The 15,796-nt window shown below is 39.1% G+C and overlaps 1 protein-coding gene across 6 annotated transcripts in view; it reads left to right on the forward strand.

The window, feature by feature from the left end:
• DLGAP4 (DLG associated protein 4) overlaps positions 1–15,796 on the forward strand; it is a 176,064-nt gene that overhangs the window by 151,547 nt on the left and 8,721 nt on the right. The window lies entirely within an intron of this gene.

The raw sequence follows: 15,796 nt of genomic DNA on the forward strand, positions 1-15,796 counted from the left end.
GGTTTGAATCCTGGCTCTTCTATTACTGGTGAAGTGCCCTTGGTCAAGTTACTCTAAGCCTCAATTTCCTTACCTGTAATGTGTAGATAATCCTATCCTCAAACTGCATAAGCATGTTGTGAGGATTGAACATGGCGGTGCACATACAGAGCCCAACAAAGTGCCGGACGCAGAAAGTAGGCACCATAATCATGCCTTCAGTGGCTCCTTATTGAGCACCTACTATATGCCAAGCACCATGGGTCTAACTGTGGGCCTCAGCAGGGTGTGAGGAACTAAGAATGAGTGAACAGAAGGTTCACTTAGGTTTCTGCCTATACCAGGCCTATTTCCAAAAATTCCTCCAAGAAATTAATTCAGGAAAGAGCTAGAAATATGTAGGGAGCCTAAATTCACAGATGGTTGATGCAGGAGAGGGTGGTTTGGAGGCGGGCCTTTGGGAAGCTCCCGGCCCTGGCCCCAGGAGCCACACCCTGCACTGTCCTGGTTCAGCCAGGGCTCTAGCCCCCAGCTTGCTCCTCGTCCACAGGACTTGCAGGAAGGACAGGTCCAGATGGGATGGAGCCAGCATCCCACCAACACCTAGTGGGGTGGAGCCTGAGGAAAGCACCCCTTGATGATTCAGAGCCACTGTTTTCACTGCCCTCTAGACCAGTTCCCAGCTTTGATGTCATACCCACTGGCATGCAGCGAACATGCATGTGAGGTGTACACCTCCTAACTGCTTACAATAATAGTATTCACAAAATCACAGCAGAGGCAAAGGTTGGAGAGAGCACGGAATAGCTTCTGACAGGAACCATCCAGCCCTCTGCTCTACCTCAGCCTTCCCCGCTTTCAGCTCTTACCAGCTGTATATTCTGCTGTTTACCTTCATGTTTCTTTTTTTTTTTTTTTAATGTGATTACCTTTTACTTTTTTTCTTAAATTAATCATTATGTATTGCTTTCCTGCTATAATAGTTTAGGATTTAGCTCCGTTCGCCTCCACTTCCTGTGCCCCACCCTCCATATATTACATCTGTTTGGGGTTAAATAACAACCTATATTTCTGTTTACTATGAGCATGTAAATATTGTTCACTGGAGAGCCTAGTCGTATTCATTTTCTTACACATTTTGTTTTTCCTAGAATGAACGGTTGCCTTATCTTTTTTATACCTTTATTTTCTAAGCTCTTATTTGTAATTTTTTTCACATGCTACATCAGATCCACCAATCAGGCAAGTGTGCGAACATATCAGAGAATCTCATGATCTCATATTTTTCCTGGTGCCTCTGTCCTCTTCTCTGATCTGGCCAAGTTGCCAGATCAGAGGGCCCACTGCCTAGCTGCTGTCCAGAGACTTCCCTTTTTGTCACCTGGGACTGCCCTTGGCTACTTTCCTGTGGTGGACACTCTGCTTTATGGACCACATGGTCTTCTGCTGTCTTGGTTTTAGTCCCTCACTTTACTGGAACACACCTTCAACTGGAGATAAATTTTTGGAAACTGCATATCTTTATTCAGACCCCACACAGTTTGGCTGGGTGTAAAGTTGGTAATAATAAATACAGATTATTTTTATATATAAATGTATATATAGCTTATATATAAATATTAAATTTGGAAGTAATTTTCCCTCAGAATCTTAGAGGCTGTATTGTGTTCAGCTTCCATTACTTGTGCTGAAAAGTTTGATGTCGTTCCACCTCTCGGTTCTTTGTGTTATTTTATCCCTGGAAGCTGTTAGGATCTTCACTTTATCTCTCTTAAGAAATTTCTCAACGATGTGCCCGTGGAATGAGTCTTTGTGCCAGTAGTTAATAGGCCACTTCTGTGTGGAGATTTGGGTCTTTTGTTTCTGAGAAATAGTCTTGCATTAATCTTTAAAAATGATTTCCTTACTTCTGTTTGTTCTGTTTTCTCTCCCTGAGGTTCCTGTCACTCAGATACCAGATCTGCTGCAGTGATCCTCAGTCTCTGATCTTTTCTTCCTTTTATATTTTTGTTGTCTTTCTGGAAGGCTTTCTTTTTCTTGTCTTTTTTTTTCCCCCACACTATAACAACTTTATTGTGATATAGTTCACATGCCATAAAATTTACCCTTTTTAGGTGTATAGTTCAGTTACTACACTCATCATGTTGTGCAGCCATAACTGTACTCTAAACCCAGAACATTTCTACCAATCCAGAAAGAACCCGTGGCTGTAAGCAGTCACTCCTCAGTCCCTCCTCCCCACCAGCTCTTAGCAACCACTAATTCTGTCTCTGTGGATTTGCCTATTCTGGACATTGATGTAAATGGAGCATACAATGTATAGTTCTTTTGTGTCTGCCGCCTTTTGCTGCATGTTTTTAAGGTTCATCCACGTTGTAGCAAATATCAGTACTTCATTCCTTATCAGTGAATAGTATCCCATTTTATGGATATACTACGTTTTATTTATACTTTCATCTGTTGATGGACATTTGAGTTGTTTCCAGTTTTTCGCTAGTGTGAATAATGCTGCTGTGCACATTTGTGTGCAAGTTTTTGTGTGGCTCTGTGTTCATTCCTTTTGGTATATAATGAGGAGTGGAATTGCTGGGTCACATGGTAATTCTGTGTCTAACTTTTTGAAGAACCTGCCAGACTGTTTTCCTTAGTGGCTGTACCACTTAACATGCCCACCAGCAGTACATGAGGGTTGTAATTTCTCCATACCCGCACCAGCTCTTGTAATTATCTCCCTTTTTCATTATAACCATTGTAGTGGGTGTAGTAGTATCTCATTGTGGTTTTCATTTGCATTTTCGTGGTGGCTAATAAAGTCTAGCATCTTTGCATGTGCTGTTTGTATATCTTTTTTGGATAAATCTGTTGAGATTGGGAGGTTTTCTTGACTTTATCTCCAGACTCTGTCCATCATGTTTACTGTGGCCATCTGAATCAGAGCTCATTCTTACTCTGGTCCTTTTGCATAATATCTTGTCCTTGTTTTTATGGATTGAGTGTCCTACCTTTCTGAGACTTACATACATTCTTATTTTTACCTATGTACATACTTACTTTTCATGTGTCACTATGTTGTCTCTGTTTCCTTTAGCTTTATTTTCTATTTGACTTTTTGGATTGGCATCTTTCCAAAAATATCCAGTGATCTTTGATTGTTTATTCCTATTAAAAGTGAGGCACTAACTCATGAGTAGGAAGAGATGCAGCAGAAGATTGCTGGTTTTGTTGTAAGCCTAGTTGTTCCACTTACTGTGTTTTAATTTTATGATTTGATTTAAAATAAAACTTAATTTTAGAGAATTAAGTTTTAGCAAAAGCAAACTAGATAAAACAGTAAAAATAGTAAAAGTCATGGTAGTATACTGTTAGATTGGTAATATATCGTAATAACATCAAAGATGAAGAAATAATTATTTAAGCATCGGGATAAAAACTCTTCAATAACAGGATAAAACTCATAACAGCAAGATAAAAGCTATTATGAATAATGATACTATGAACATTCATGCATAAGATCTTGTTTGAATACCTATGTTCAGGTCTTTTGAGTACACATAGGAGTGGAATTGCTGGATCATATGGTAATTCTATGGCTAATTTTTGAAATATTTTTATTGTGGTAAAGGATATATAATAAAATTTGCCATTTTAACCACTTTTAGGTATATAATGCAGTGGCATTACTTATATTCACATTGTTGTGCATCACCAGTATCTATTTCCAAAACTTTTTCATCACCCAAATAGAGATTCTGTACCCATTAAGTTATAATTCCTCCTTCCCCTCTCCATCCAGTCCCTGGTAACCTTTTGTCTACTGTCTGTCCCCATGAATTTGCCTTTTCTAGATATTTCGTGTGAGTGGGATGATACAGTCCTTTTGTCCTTTTGTGTTTGGCATGTTTTCAAGATTCATCCATGTTGTAGCATATCAGAACTTCATTCCTTTCTTTGGCTGAATAATATTCCATGTATGTAGATACCACATTTTTTTGTCCATTCATCTGTTGACGGACACTTGGGTTATTTCCACCTTTCAGCTACTGTGAATAATGCTACAGTGAACACTGGATACAAGAATCTGTTTCAGTCCTGTATACAGTTCTTTTGGGTATATACCTAGGGGTTGAATTGCTGGGTCTTATGGTAACTTTGTGTCTAGCTTTTTAAGGAATGACCAAACTCTTTTCCACAGCAGCTGCACTATTTACATTCCCACCAGCAATGCATAAAGGTTCCAGTTTCTCTAAATCTTTGCTAATACCTGATATTTTCCATCATTTTAAAAATTAATAACCATCCTAGTAGGTGTAAGTGGTAGTTTATTGTCATTTTGATTTGCATTTCCCTAATTACTAATGTTGAGCATCCTTGCATGTTCTTATTGGTCATTTGTGTATCTTCTTTGGAGAAATATCTGTTCAATCTATTTAATTGAGTTGTTTGTGTTTTTGTTGCTGAGTTTGAGTCCTTTATATATTTTAGATAATAGGCCCTTGTCAGATATGATTTGTAAATATCTTCTCCCATTCTGTAGGTTGTCTTTTTACTTTCTTGATAGTGACCTTTGATGCACAAAAGTTTTTAATTTTGATAAAGTCTGGTTTATTTTTCCTTTATTGCTTTGCTTCTACTTATTTTTAAAATTACAAATATATATTAATTTAATAAAAATTAAAATTAGGACAGAAGACGATTGAGGCACTGAGAGGCTAACTGGCAGTTCTGTGTGAGCAGGGCCTGTTGAAAGGTAGGCTTATAGATACCTTCTGAGAATATTGGTTTTAAATAACACACAGTAAAAATTAAGATAACAAAGGAAACCAACTACATTAATATACAGTTACTAAAATAGTAAATAAATTTGTGATATGGTAAAATATGTACTTCTTTGTTAGAGCATTCAATAATACGATCTAACAGTTAGTTTGATGACTATAATTTTAAAGTAATGATGACAGCAAACATTATTTCAAGATAACTGTGACAACTGTAATTATATCTATTGGTGACAATGTGATAGGTGCTGCTGGCATTAAACTAAGGTGGTTTGTTGCCCATCTAAGTTTAAGGGCATCCTGGTCTAGGTGATTGATAAACTGGCCTTTTTTAAAAATCTTGAAATGTCAGTCTTTTTTCTAGAACACTCCAGAATCTTCTTCAGAAAAGAACCCTCTAGTTTCTCTAGGGGGGCATGTGTCTGGTTGCTGGCATCCCAGTTGCAGGGCAATGGAAGGGAGCTTGCAGACTGTCATTAAGTCCACACTGTCTGCACTAGTAGCCTTGGTCTGTTTAGTGGCTGTTTAGTGAAAATATAATGTGAGCCATGTGCTTTAGGAGCTGCATTTAAAAAGAAAAAATAGATGAAATTAATTTTAATAAGTTATCTTTCTCCATATGTCCAAAATAGTAATGTTTCAGCATGTATGCAATGTAGAAAATTACTGAGATGTTACATTCCTTTTCATACTAAGTATTTAAAATCCAGTGCATGTTTTACTTTATTGTTCACCTTAATCCAGAGAAACCACATTTCAGGTGCTCGCTCTCCACATGTGGCCAGGGGCTGTCATACTGGATGACACAGATGAGGACAAGCCTAGGGTGGGGTGCATGGATACCTGAATGCCAAAATGTTGGTACAGCAGGTTAAACTTTTCTGTTCTATACTCAATTCTAATTCTTGATTGAGAAGATGCTTATCTGCTAAGGAGATTGTCATGCATTACTGTGTTGGGGATGGGGATGCGCTTTCTGCATGATGACATTTCTTAATAACCAGCCCCTGCTGACTCCAACCACTGCTGTTGAACCTGACCTCTGGAAGGAGCCCTTTTCACAGCCCTATCAGTGACTATAACTTAAAGACAGATGTTACCGCATTGCTCTGTCCCTTAGATCCAAGATAAATATTCTGACTGCTCAGGGAAATCAGTAAAACCACGTAGGTGGCAGCCTGTCTTGAATGAATTTTGTGTTATACCACCATCCATCTCCAGAACTTTTTCATCTCCCCCAACTGACACTCTGTAGCTATTAAACATAACTCTCCATTCCCCTTCCCTCACCCCCTGGCAACCACCATTCTGCTTTCTGTCTCTATGAATTCGACTACTCTAGGTACTTCACATAAGTGGAATCATACAGTTTTTGTCCTTTTGTGACTGGCTTATTTCACTTAGCATAAAGTCCTCGAGATTCATTCACATTATAGCATGTGTCAGCATGTCCTTTCTTTTTTAAGGCTGAATGATATTCTGTTGTATGGAGAGACCACATTTTGCTTATCCATTCATCTGTCATTGGATGCTTGGGTTGCTTCCATCTTTTGTCTATTGCAAATGACACATCCTATCTGTTAGGACACAGCTCTTCGTTGACACCACCATGCTTTCTTTTCAAATTGTGTATATCCATCAAGGCCCTGTCTGACTTATGGCCACAAGTTTTAAGGTCACTCTTCTTAGATCTGTGGAAGAGATTCACCAAGGAGGTGCCTCAAGGAGACAATGATACCTGCATACCATGCAGAACCTTGGAGGATGTCTAAAGGCAGGGGGAGAGGACAGGCCTTCCAGATGAAGGGAGCAGCATGTGCAAAGGCCCAGAAGCAGGAAGCGCATGGCAAGCTCCGGGAACCACAATGGAAAAGAAAGGAGTGGGAAGGGGAGGGGGGTGGTGGGTCAAAAGGGCAGGAATCTGACTGTGAAGGGCCTCAAACATCAGATCAGGGTATTGGGTCATTACCCTGTAGGCAGGGAAGAGTGGTTGGGGGATCTGAAGCCACAGTGAGATGGTCAGATTTTCTTTTTACAAGGATCACCTTCACTGCAGTGTTGAAAAAGAACTGGACATAGGGAGACTGGGGTGGTGGAGTGGAGGAGGAAGGAATGGATAAACAAAAGAAATGTTTCTGAATATTCTGAATGGATCAGCTAAAGGGACACAGGGTTGGCGTCAGGCAGATAGCTCCAACTTTCTTGATTTGAGCCACAGGTGGATGGAGAGGTCATTAACTCAAAAGTGGAAGGCAGAGGCAGGCTTGCTTGGTTGGATAAGGAGGGGCTTTTGGAGAAGCAAGATTGTAGAGGTTGTGCCAATGTCCTTGCCATTGAAGGAAGTGCGGATGAAGTGAAGGCTCAAACATAGTCTATGGAAACTCCTGTGGCCTGGGGGTTGATCAGAACCATTCCAGAGTGAGTGGAGAATCAGGGAGCCTTGAACACTAGATGGCTTACCATGAGCCAGCACCTGGCATTCATCATCTTGTTTACTCCCATCATCTTGAGGTCAGAGCTATTAAAATCCAGTCTTGAAGAAGAAAAAACATATGGGGGTGAAGTGCTTTACTGCTCAACACCTGTGTGACCTTGGGCACATCTGAACCTACTTCTCCCCGTCTGTTCAGTGGGGATAGTGACCCTCCCCACCCCTCAGCCTATAGTTGGGGTGTATGTGGGGTGCTTGTCCTGAGTGGTGGTGGGGGGATAGCAGCATCTGAGCCTGCTGCAGCTGCCATTGCCATCGCCCTAACTTCTGGATAAATACAGGCCAGGGAGGGAGCTGAAGGGGCCAAGCCTTTAGCCTCAGTGCTGGGAGATCAGAGGTGAACAGGGGTAATCACAGGGCTAGCAGCCTGAGGGAGGGGGCCTGCTATCCCATTTCCCCAGCTGTAGCGAAGAAGGAAACTGTGGGAGACCTTGGGCAAGTCACATCATTTCTCCGGGCTTCCACTTTCTCACCTGTGAATTGGGAGGACCAGTCCAACCCCAATCCAACCCCCGTAGGGCTGTGTAGTACATGAGATTAGAAACATGAAGCTGTTGGCAAGGACCTAATCACAAGCCCATCCAGATTCAAGGAGGAGAGAATTGACACCCCACCTCTTGGTGGGGTGGTAATTAGGCTTATTTGTTTATTTTTAGAGGAGGTACTGGGGACTGAACCTAGGACCTCATGCATGCTAAGCACGCACTCTACCGATTGAGCTATACCCTCCCCACAACACCCCACCTCTTAATAGGGGAGCGTCAAGGCTCTAGAAGAACATGAAAGACAGGGAGATATTGCTGGGGTCATCTTTGGAAAGTACAGCCTGCCGCAACACAGAACCAGTGTGATCTGCTAACGTGCAGCGGTGAGAGTGCTTTCATTATTGGACACTGTTTTGAGGTTCTGTCTAGTCTGATATAAAGAGATCTAATTCATTTTTGTTAAATTCTGTAACGTGTTCAGTTATATGCATACAGTACTGCATTTTCTTTGTCCACTTTCCTGATGGTAGGCATTTAGGTGTTTTCAGGGTTTTTTTTAGTATCTTGGCACCCATCTTTCTGGGCATCACATGTAAGAGAATCTCTATGGGATACTTACCTTGGACAGAATTGCTGGATGGAAACACATATTTTATATTTTAATCAGTTCTGCCTGACTGCTCTCCAAAAAGGTTGTACCAATTTATCCTTACACCAGCAGTGTTTGGAATTTCCATTTCTCTAATATGCTCACTGACACTTGATCCTGTCAAACTTTAAATTGATTAGTAAGTGGAAAATTATATCCAGTTGATTTATTTTGTATTTACTTAGTTATTAATGAAACTGTGCATGTTTTTGTTTATTGGCTCTTTGAACTTTTTCTCCTGTGAGTTACGCACATATTCAGTTTACTTTCTATTGTATTATCAGTGTTTTTAAAATTGATTTGTGTTCTTTATATATGTGGATACTTATACTATGTCATACATACATGTTCTACTTTATATATATGTGACCAACAGTGTCTTCCATACTGTTGCTTCTCTCTTAGTGGTCTTTTTATCACTCTTATTTTTAATTTTAAGTTTGTATCTATTAATCTTTTGCATCTTTGATTTTTGTTGTGGTAAAATACAATTAATATTTACTGTCTTAACCATTTTTAAGTGTATAGTTCAGTGGTACTAAATACATTCACATTGTTTTGCAGCCATCATCACCATCCATCCCCATAACACTTTCCATCTTGTAAAACTGGCACTCATTACCCATTACACTAGAACTCCCTATTCTTCCCTCCCCTCAGCCCCTGGAAACCACCATTATACTTTTTCTTTATGATTTTTGACTCATAAAAATGGGATAATTGTTCATTCTCAAGTTTTTTTTTGGCTATTCATGGTCTTTTCTGTTTCTACACAAATTTAAAAATTTTTGTTCTAGTTCTGTGAAAAGTGCCATTGGTAATTTGATATGGATTGCACTGAATCTGCAGACTGCCTTGTGTTGCTTGTCCATCTTAACAATATCGATTCTTCCAGTCCAAGAACACGGTATGTCTTTCCAACTTTTTGTGTCGTCTTCAATTTCTTTCATCAGCATCTTACAGTTTTTGGAGTATAGGTCTTTTGCCTCCTTAGGTACATTTATTCCTAGGTATTTTGTTCTTTTTGATGTGATGATAAATGGGATTCTTTCCTCACTTTCTTTCTGATATTTCATTTTTAGTGAATAGAAATGCAACAGATTTCTGTGTTTTAGTGTTGTATCCTTCAACTTCACTGAATTCATTGATGAGATATAGTACTTTTCTAGTAGTAGCATCTTTAGGATTTTCTATATATAATATCTTGTCATCTGCAAACAATGACAGTTTTACTACTACTTTTCCTGTTTGGATTTCTTTTTCTTCTCTGATTTTTGTGGCGAGGACTTCCAAGACCATATTGAATAAAAGTGGCGAGAGTGGGCATCCTTATCTTATTCCTGAACTTAGAAGAAATGCTTTCAGCCTTTTACTGTTGAGTGTGACATTAGCTGTGGGTTTGTCATATATGGCCTTTATTATGTTGATGTATATTCCCTCTGTGCCCACTTTCTGGAAGTTTTTATTATAAATGGACGTTGTGGAGCCGGTTGGTGCTCTCCACATTCCCAGAGAAGCACCAGCTGGCTCCGCACAAGTGTCAGAGGCCTCTTAAACTGTCCTCGTTTCTTTTCATTCTTTTTCTTTGTTCTGGCCTGTGGAAGTGACTTCCACTGCTCTGTCTTCCAGCTCACTTATCTATTCTTCTGCCTCATTTATTCTGCTGTTGATTCATTCTAGTGTATTTTTCATTGCAGTTATTGTATTCTTCAACACTTATTGTTCTTTATATTTTCTAACTCCTTGTTAAGAACTTCTGACTTCTTGCTCTGTGCATCCATCCTTCTCCTGAGTTCTTGGCTCATCTTACTATCATTACTCTGAGCTCTTTTTTTGGGTTGACTGCCTATCTCCACTTCACTTAATTGTTCTTCTACATAGGATTTTATCTTGTTCCTTTGTCTGCAACATATTCCTCTGCCACCTAATTTGTCTAAATTTCTATTTGTATTTTTATTGTGTTGTGGGTTAGTTACATTTCTTCACCTTGGAGAAATGGCCCTCGGTAGGGGATGTCCTGTATGTCTCAGTAGTACACTCTCCTCTTGTCACCTGAGGTCCAGGGATCAGCTGGCCCCAGGGCAGGGTCTAGCCTGTGTTTGCAGGCTTGGTTCCCCAGGCTGCAAGACTGTAGTTTTCTTCCTTCTGATGTCTGCCCACTGGTGGGTATAGGCAGGTCCTGGGCCTCTGGTGGGCAGGGCCATGTCTAGGGGTGTGTCTTGAGGCAGCTATGGGCTCAGAAAGTCTTTATGCAGCCTGTCTGATGATGGGTGGGGCTGTGTTCCCACCTGGTTACTGTTTGGCTGGAGGTGTCCGAGCAGTGGAGCCACAGGTCTTGGTGCTAATGACCTGAGCAAGGTGTCAGCCTCCAGAAGGGTTCATGCAGTTGAATACTCCCCCATGTTTGTCACCAGTGTTTATTTCCCATAGTGAGCCACAGCTGCCCCTCTGCCTCCCCAGGAGACCCTCTAAGACCAGCAGGTAGGTCTGGCCCAGGCTCCCATGAAGTTACTGCTTTTGCCCTTGGTCCCATTGCACGTGAGATTTTGTGTGCACCCTTTAAGCGTGCACGCTGGAGTGTGCACCTCAGTCCTGTGGAGCTCCTGCAATTAAGCCTCATTGGCCTTCAAAGCCAAATGAGGGCTCCTTCCTGATGCTGGAACCCTGGGCTGGAGAGCCTGACATGGGGCTCAGAACTGTCACTCCTGTGAGAGAACCTCTGCAGTATAATTATTCTCCAGTTTGGGGGCCGCTCCCCAGAGGGTATGGGATGTGATTATATTGCGAGTCTGCCCCTCCTACCATCTTGTTGTGATTCCTTTTTCAGATGTAGAAGATTTTTTTTTTTTGATAGGTTCCATTCTTTTTTTATCGATGGTTGTTTAGCAGTTAGTTGTGATTTTGGCTCGTGAGAGGAGGTGAGCTCAAGGTCCTTCTACTTTGCCGTATTGGCCTTGCCCCCCTTTGCCCATTTTTGAATCAGGTTAGTTGTTTTTTTTGTTGTTTAAGTTTTAGGAGTTCTCCATATATTCTGAATATTAATCCCTCATCCAGATATATGATTTTCAAATATTTTCTCCCATTCTGTGGGTTACCTTTTCTCTCTGTGCATGATGACTTTTAATGTACAAAAGTTTTAAACTTTTCTATTTTTTTCTTTGGTTACCTGTGCTTTGGTGTTAAAGCCAATAAATCATTGCCAAATCCAGTGTCCTAAAACTCTTGTCTTATGTTTTATCCTAAGAATTTTATTGTTTTAAGTTTTAAATTTAGGTTCATGATCCATTTTGAGTTAATTTTTGTATACACATAAGGATCTAACTTCATTTTTTTACATGTGGATATCCAGTTTTCCCTGCATCATTTGTTGAAAAGATTGTTCTTTCCCCATTGAATGGGCTTGATACTCTTGTCAAAAACCACTTAATCATGTACACAATGGTTTATTTCAGGGCTGTCTATTCTATTCCATTGATCTGTATGTCTGTCTTTAGGCTAATACCATACTGTTTTGATTACTGTGGCTTTGTAGTAACTTTTGAAATCAGGAGGTTTGAGTCTCCAATTTTACTCTTTTTTAAAATTGTTTTGTGTGTTCAAGGTCCTCTGATTTCATATGAATTTTAAGATGGATTTTTCTATTTCTGCAAAAAACATGATTGGAATTTTGATAGAAATTGTATTGAATCTGAAAATTGCTTTGAATATTAAGTCTTCCAATTCATGAACATGGTCTGTGTTTCTGTTGTCATGTCTCCTTTAATTTCTTTCAGCAGTGTTTTGTAGTTTTCATTGTGCAAACCTTGATCACCTCCTTGGTTAGTTAATTCCTAAATATTTTATTCTTTTTGATGCTACTGTAAATGGAATTGTTTTGTAATTTCCTTTTTAGGTTGTTTGTTAGTATATACAAATGCAACTGATTTTTGTGTGTTGGTTTTGTATCCTGCTAACTTTGCTGAATTCATTTGTTCTATCAGGGTTTTCTATGTATGTTGAACCATCTTTGCATCCCAGATATAAATCCCACTTGGTCATACGTATAATCCTTTTAGTATGCTGCTGAATTCTGTTTGCTGTTATTTTGTTGAGAATTTCTGCATCAATGTACATAAGGGATAATAGTCTGTAGCTTTCTTGTAGTGTCTCTGGCTTTGGTATCAGAGTAATGCTGGTGTCATAAAATAAGTTAGGAAGTGTTTCCTTTTGTTCAGTTTTTTAGAAAAGTTTGAGAAAGAGTGGTGTTAGTCATCTTTAAATGTTCAGTAGAATTCAGCAGTGAAGCCACCAGGTTCAGAGTTTTCCTTTGTTGGGAAATTTTTGATTTCTGATTCATTCTCCTTACTATTTGTAGGTCTTCCAGACTTTCTATTTTCATGATTTAGTCTTGGTAGTTATTGTGTTTCTATGAATTTTTCCATTTCATCTAGGTAGTCTAATTTGTTAGTGTACAATTGTTCTAGTACTCTCTTATCATCCTTTTTATTTCTGTAGAATTGGTAACAATGTCCCCACTTTCATTTCTGATTTTAGTGTTTGAGTCCTATTTTTTTCTTAATCCATCAAGCTAAAGTTTTGTCAGTTTTGTTGATCTTTTCGAAGAACCAACTTTTGGTTTTGACTTTCTCTGTTGTTCCTCTATTTTATTTATCTCTGCTCTAATCTTTATTATTTCCTTCCTTCTGCTAGCTTTGGGTTTAGTTTGCTCTTTTTCTAGTTCTCTAGGTTGCAAAGTTAGGTTGTTGATTTGAGATCTTTCTAAGTTTTTTAATGTAAGTGTTTATAGCTGTAAATTTCCCCTTAGCATCATTTTTTCTGTGTCCCTTTAGTTTTGGTATATTGTGTCTCTGTTTTCATTTGTCTCAGACTATTTTCTGACTTCCCTTGTGTTTCTTCTTTGATCTATTGGTTGTTTAAAAGTGTATTAATTTCCACAATTTTGTGAATTTTCCAGTTTTCCTTTTGTTACTTATTTCTAATTTCATCCTGTTCTGGTCAGAGAAGATACTTTGTATAATAATCTACCTTTTAAACAAACTTATTGAGACTTAATTTATGGCCTAACACATGGTCCCTTGTATACTCGAGAAGAATGTGTATTCTATTGTTGTGTGAAATGTTCTGTATTGTCTGTTAGATGTAGTTGGTTTATTGTGTTGTTTAAATCCTGTTTTCCTTACTTCTGTCTGGTTGTTCTATTATTGTGAGTGAGGTATTGAAACCTCCAGGTATTACTGTGGAACTGTCTATTTCTCCCTTTAATTCTGTCAGATCTTGCTTCATATATTTTGATGGTCTGCCATTAGGTGTGTAAATGTTTATAATTATTACATCTTTTCGCTGTATTGAATGCACCATTGTTTCTTAAGAATACCTTCTGTGTTCTGATGATTTTTTTCATGGTTTTAAAAAGTTTGGGGGTTTTGTTTTTTCCTATGTAGGTGTTTAATCCATGTGCAGTTTATATTTGTGCATTCTAGGATCTCATTTTTCATATGGTGAGCCAGTGGTCACAACACTAATAATTGAAGCCCCTGCCTTCCTGATTAATGGTTATCAGTCAATCATAACCTCTACCAGATTTCTACACACGCAGGGATGTGTTTCTGGGTGCTATTCTGTTCTGCTGCTCTTCTGTCTCTTTCTGTGTTAATACAGCTTTTTAATTGCCATAGCTTTTTAACATGCCTTGGTATCTGATAGGGTGAATCCCTTTCCTTACTGTTTCTGTTCAGAAAGAAAAAGTCTACTTACGTCTTCACTCTTCTAATACTAATTTAGAATTAGTACATCAAGTTCCTCAGAAAAATTTTGCTGGGATGTTGACTGGAAATGGGGTTTATAGATTACGTTGGGAAAAACTGATACCTGAAAAATATTGTCTTTTTAGCTATGAATAAATTTTATCTCTTCATTTATTCAGATCTCCCTTTTATATCCTTCAAGTTTGATTAATATATCTATGAAGGTCATGCATTTTTATTAGGTTTATTCCTTGGTACTTTCTAGTTTTTGTTTTGATAGTAAAATGAATCTATTTTGTATTTGCATAACTCTTTTTTTTTTTTGCATAACTCTTAACATAACTATGTTGAGACTTCTATGTTGATCTTGTGTCCAGCAACTTTGTGTAACTCTTAGTTCTCTTGGATTTGCAGCATAAATAATCATATTGTTGGCTCTAATGGCAATTTTGTGTCTCTGTTATTAATCTTACTGTGTCTCATGTGTATCTTATCTAACTGCGAGCATGTCAGGACATTGTGGGATAGCAGGAAGAGAGCAGCATCCCCCGCTCCATCCTGACCTTCATTCGTTCAGTGAATATGTGCTGAGTAGGTACCCACCATATGCTAGGCACAGTTTTAGCTTCTGGAGATGTAGCAGAGCAATACAAAGTCCCTGCCCTTGTGGAGCTTACATTCTCGTGGGGAGAGACAGAAAATAACCAACTAAACATATAATATGCAAGACGGTTAGACATGCAACAGAGAATACAAAGCACAGCAAGAGCAGGATGGCAAGTGCTGCATGGCTGGGGGCAGTGTTGCTGTCCCGCACAGTGTGGACAGGGAAGGCCTCCCTGGTAAGGTGACCTTGAGCAGAAACTGAAAGGAAGGGAGAGAGAAGAGGTGCTAGCAAACCAGAGATCAGAGAACTCCAGTGGTGGGCAAGTGCCTGACACGTTCCGGGCCTGGGGGAGGCAGCCAGCGAGCAGCAGGGAGATGGGCCTCAGAGGTATTACTAAAGGCTTGGCTTTTACTCCCAGAAGGGAACTCCTTGGAGAGTTTTGAATGCTGCAGTTTGTCTTGATTCCTGATCTTACACATGTTCTCTAAGGTATATACTGGAAAATGCTTGGGTCATAGGGTATGTATGTGTTCAGATTTATAAGAAATGCCAAATTGTTCTCCAAAGTGATTATACCAGTTTATTCCCTCAGTACTGTGTGAAAGTACCCATTGCTCTACATCTTTGCTTATACTTAGTATGTAAGAGGTTTTTCCCCTCCCCCAATCTACAGATAAGAAATAGTAGTTATAACATTTCATTGGTTATGAGTGACATTGAGCATCTTTTCACTTATTAGCCATTTATGTTTATGTCCTCTGTGAAATGCCTGTTCATTTTTTTTGCTCATTTTTGTATTAAATTGTCTGTCTTCTTATTGCCTCAAGGTGATCTTTACATATCTAGATTCTGGAACCTTTGTCATTATATGTAGTGTAACTACCTTCTCCCAGTTTGCAGCTTGACTTTTCATTTTCTTTATAGTATCTTTTGAATGAATGGATATTTTAAATTTTAATGTAAACTTACCAGTCTTTTCCTTTATGGTTTATGTTTTTTTGGTTTGGTTGGTTTATGGTTTATGTATTTTAAGAAATCCATCCTTCTCCCAATGTCAGAAAGACAC

Source organism: Camelus ferus, chromosome 19, assembly GCF_009834535.1.
Source record: "Camelus ferus isolate YT-003-E chromosome 19, BCGSAC_Cfer_1.0, whole genome shotgun sequence".
Taxonomy (NCBI): domain Eukaryota; kingdom Metazoa; phylum Chordata; class Mammalia; order Artiodactyla; family Camelidae; genus Camelus; species Camelus ferus.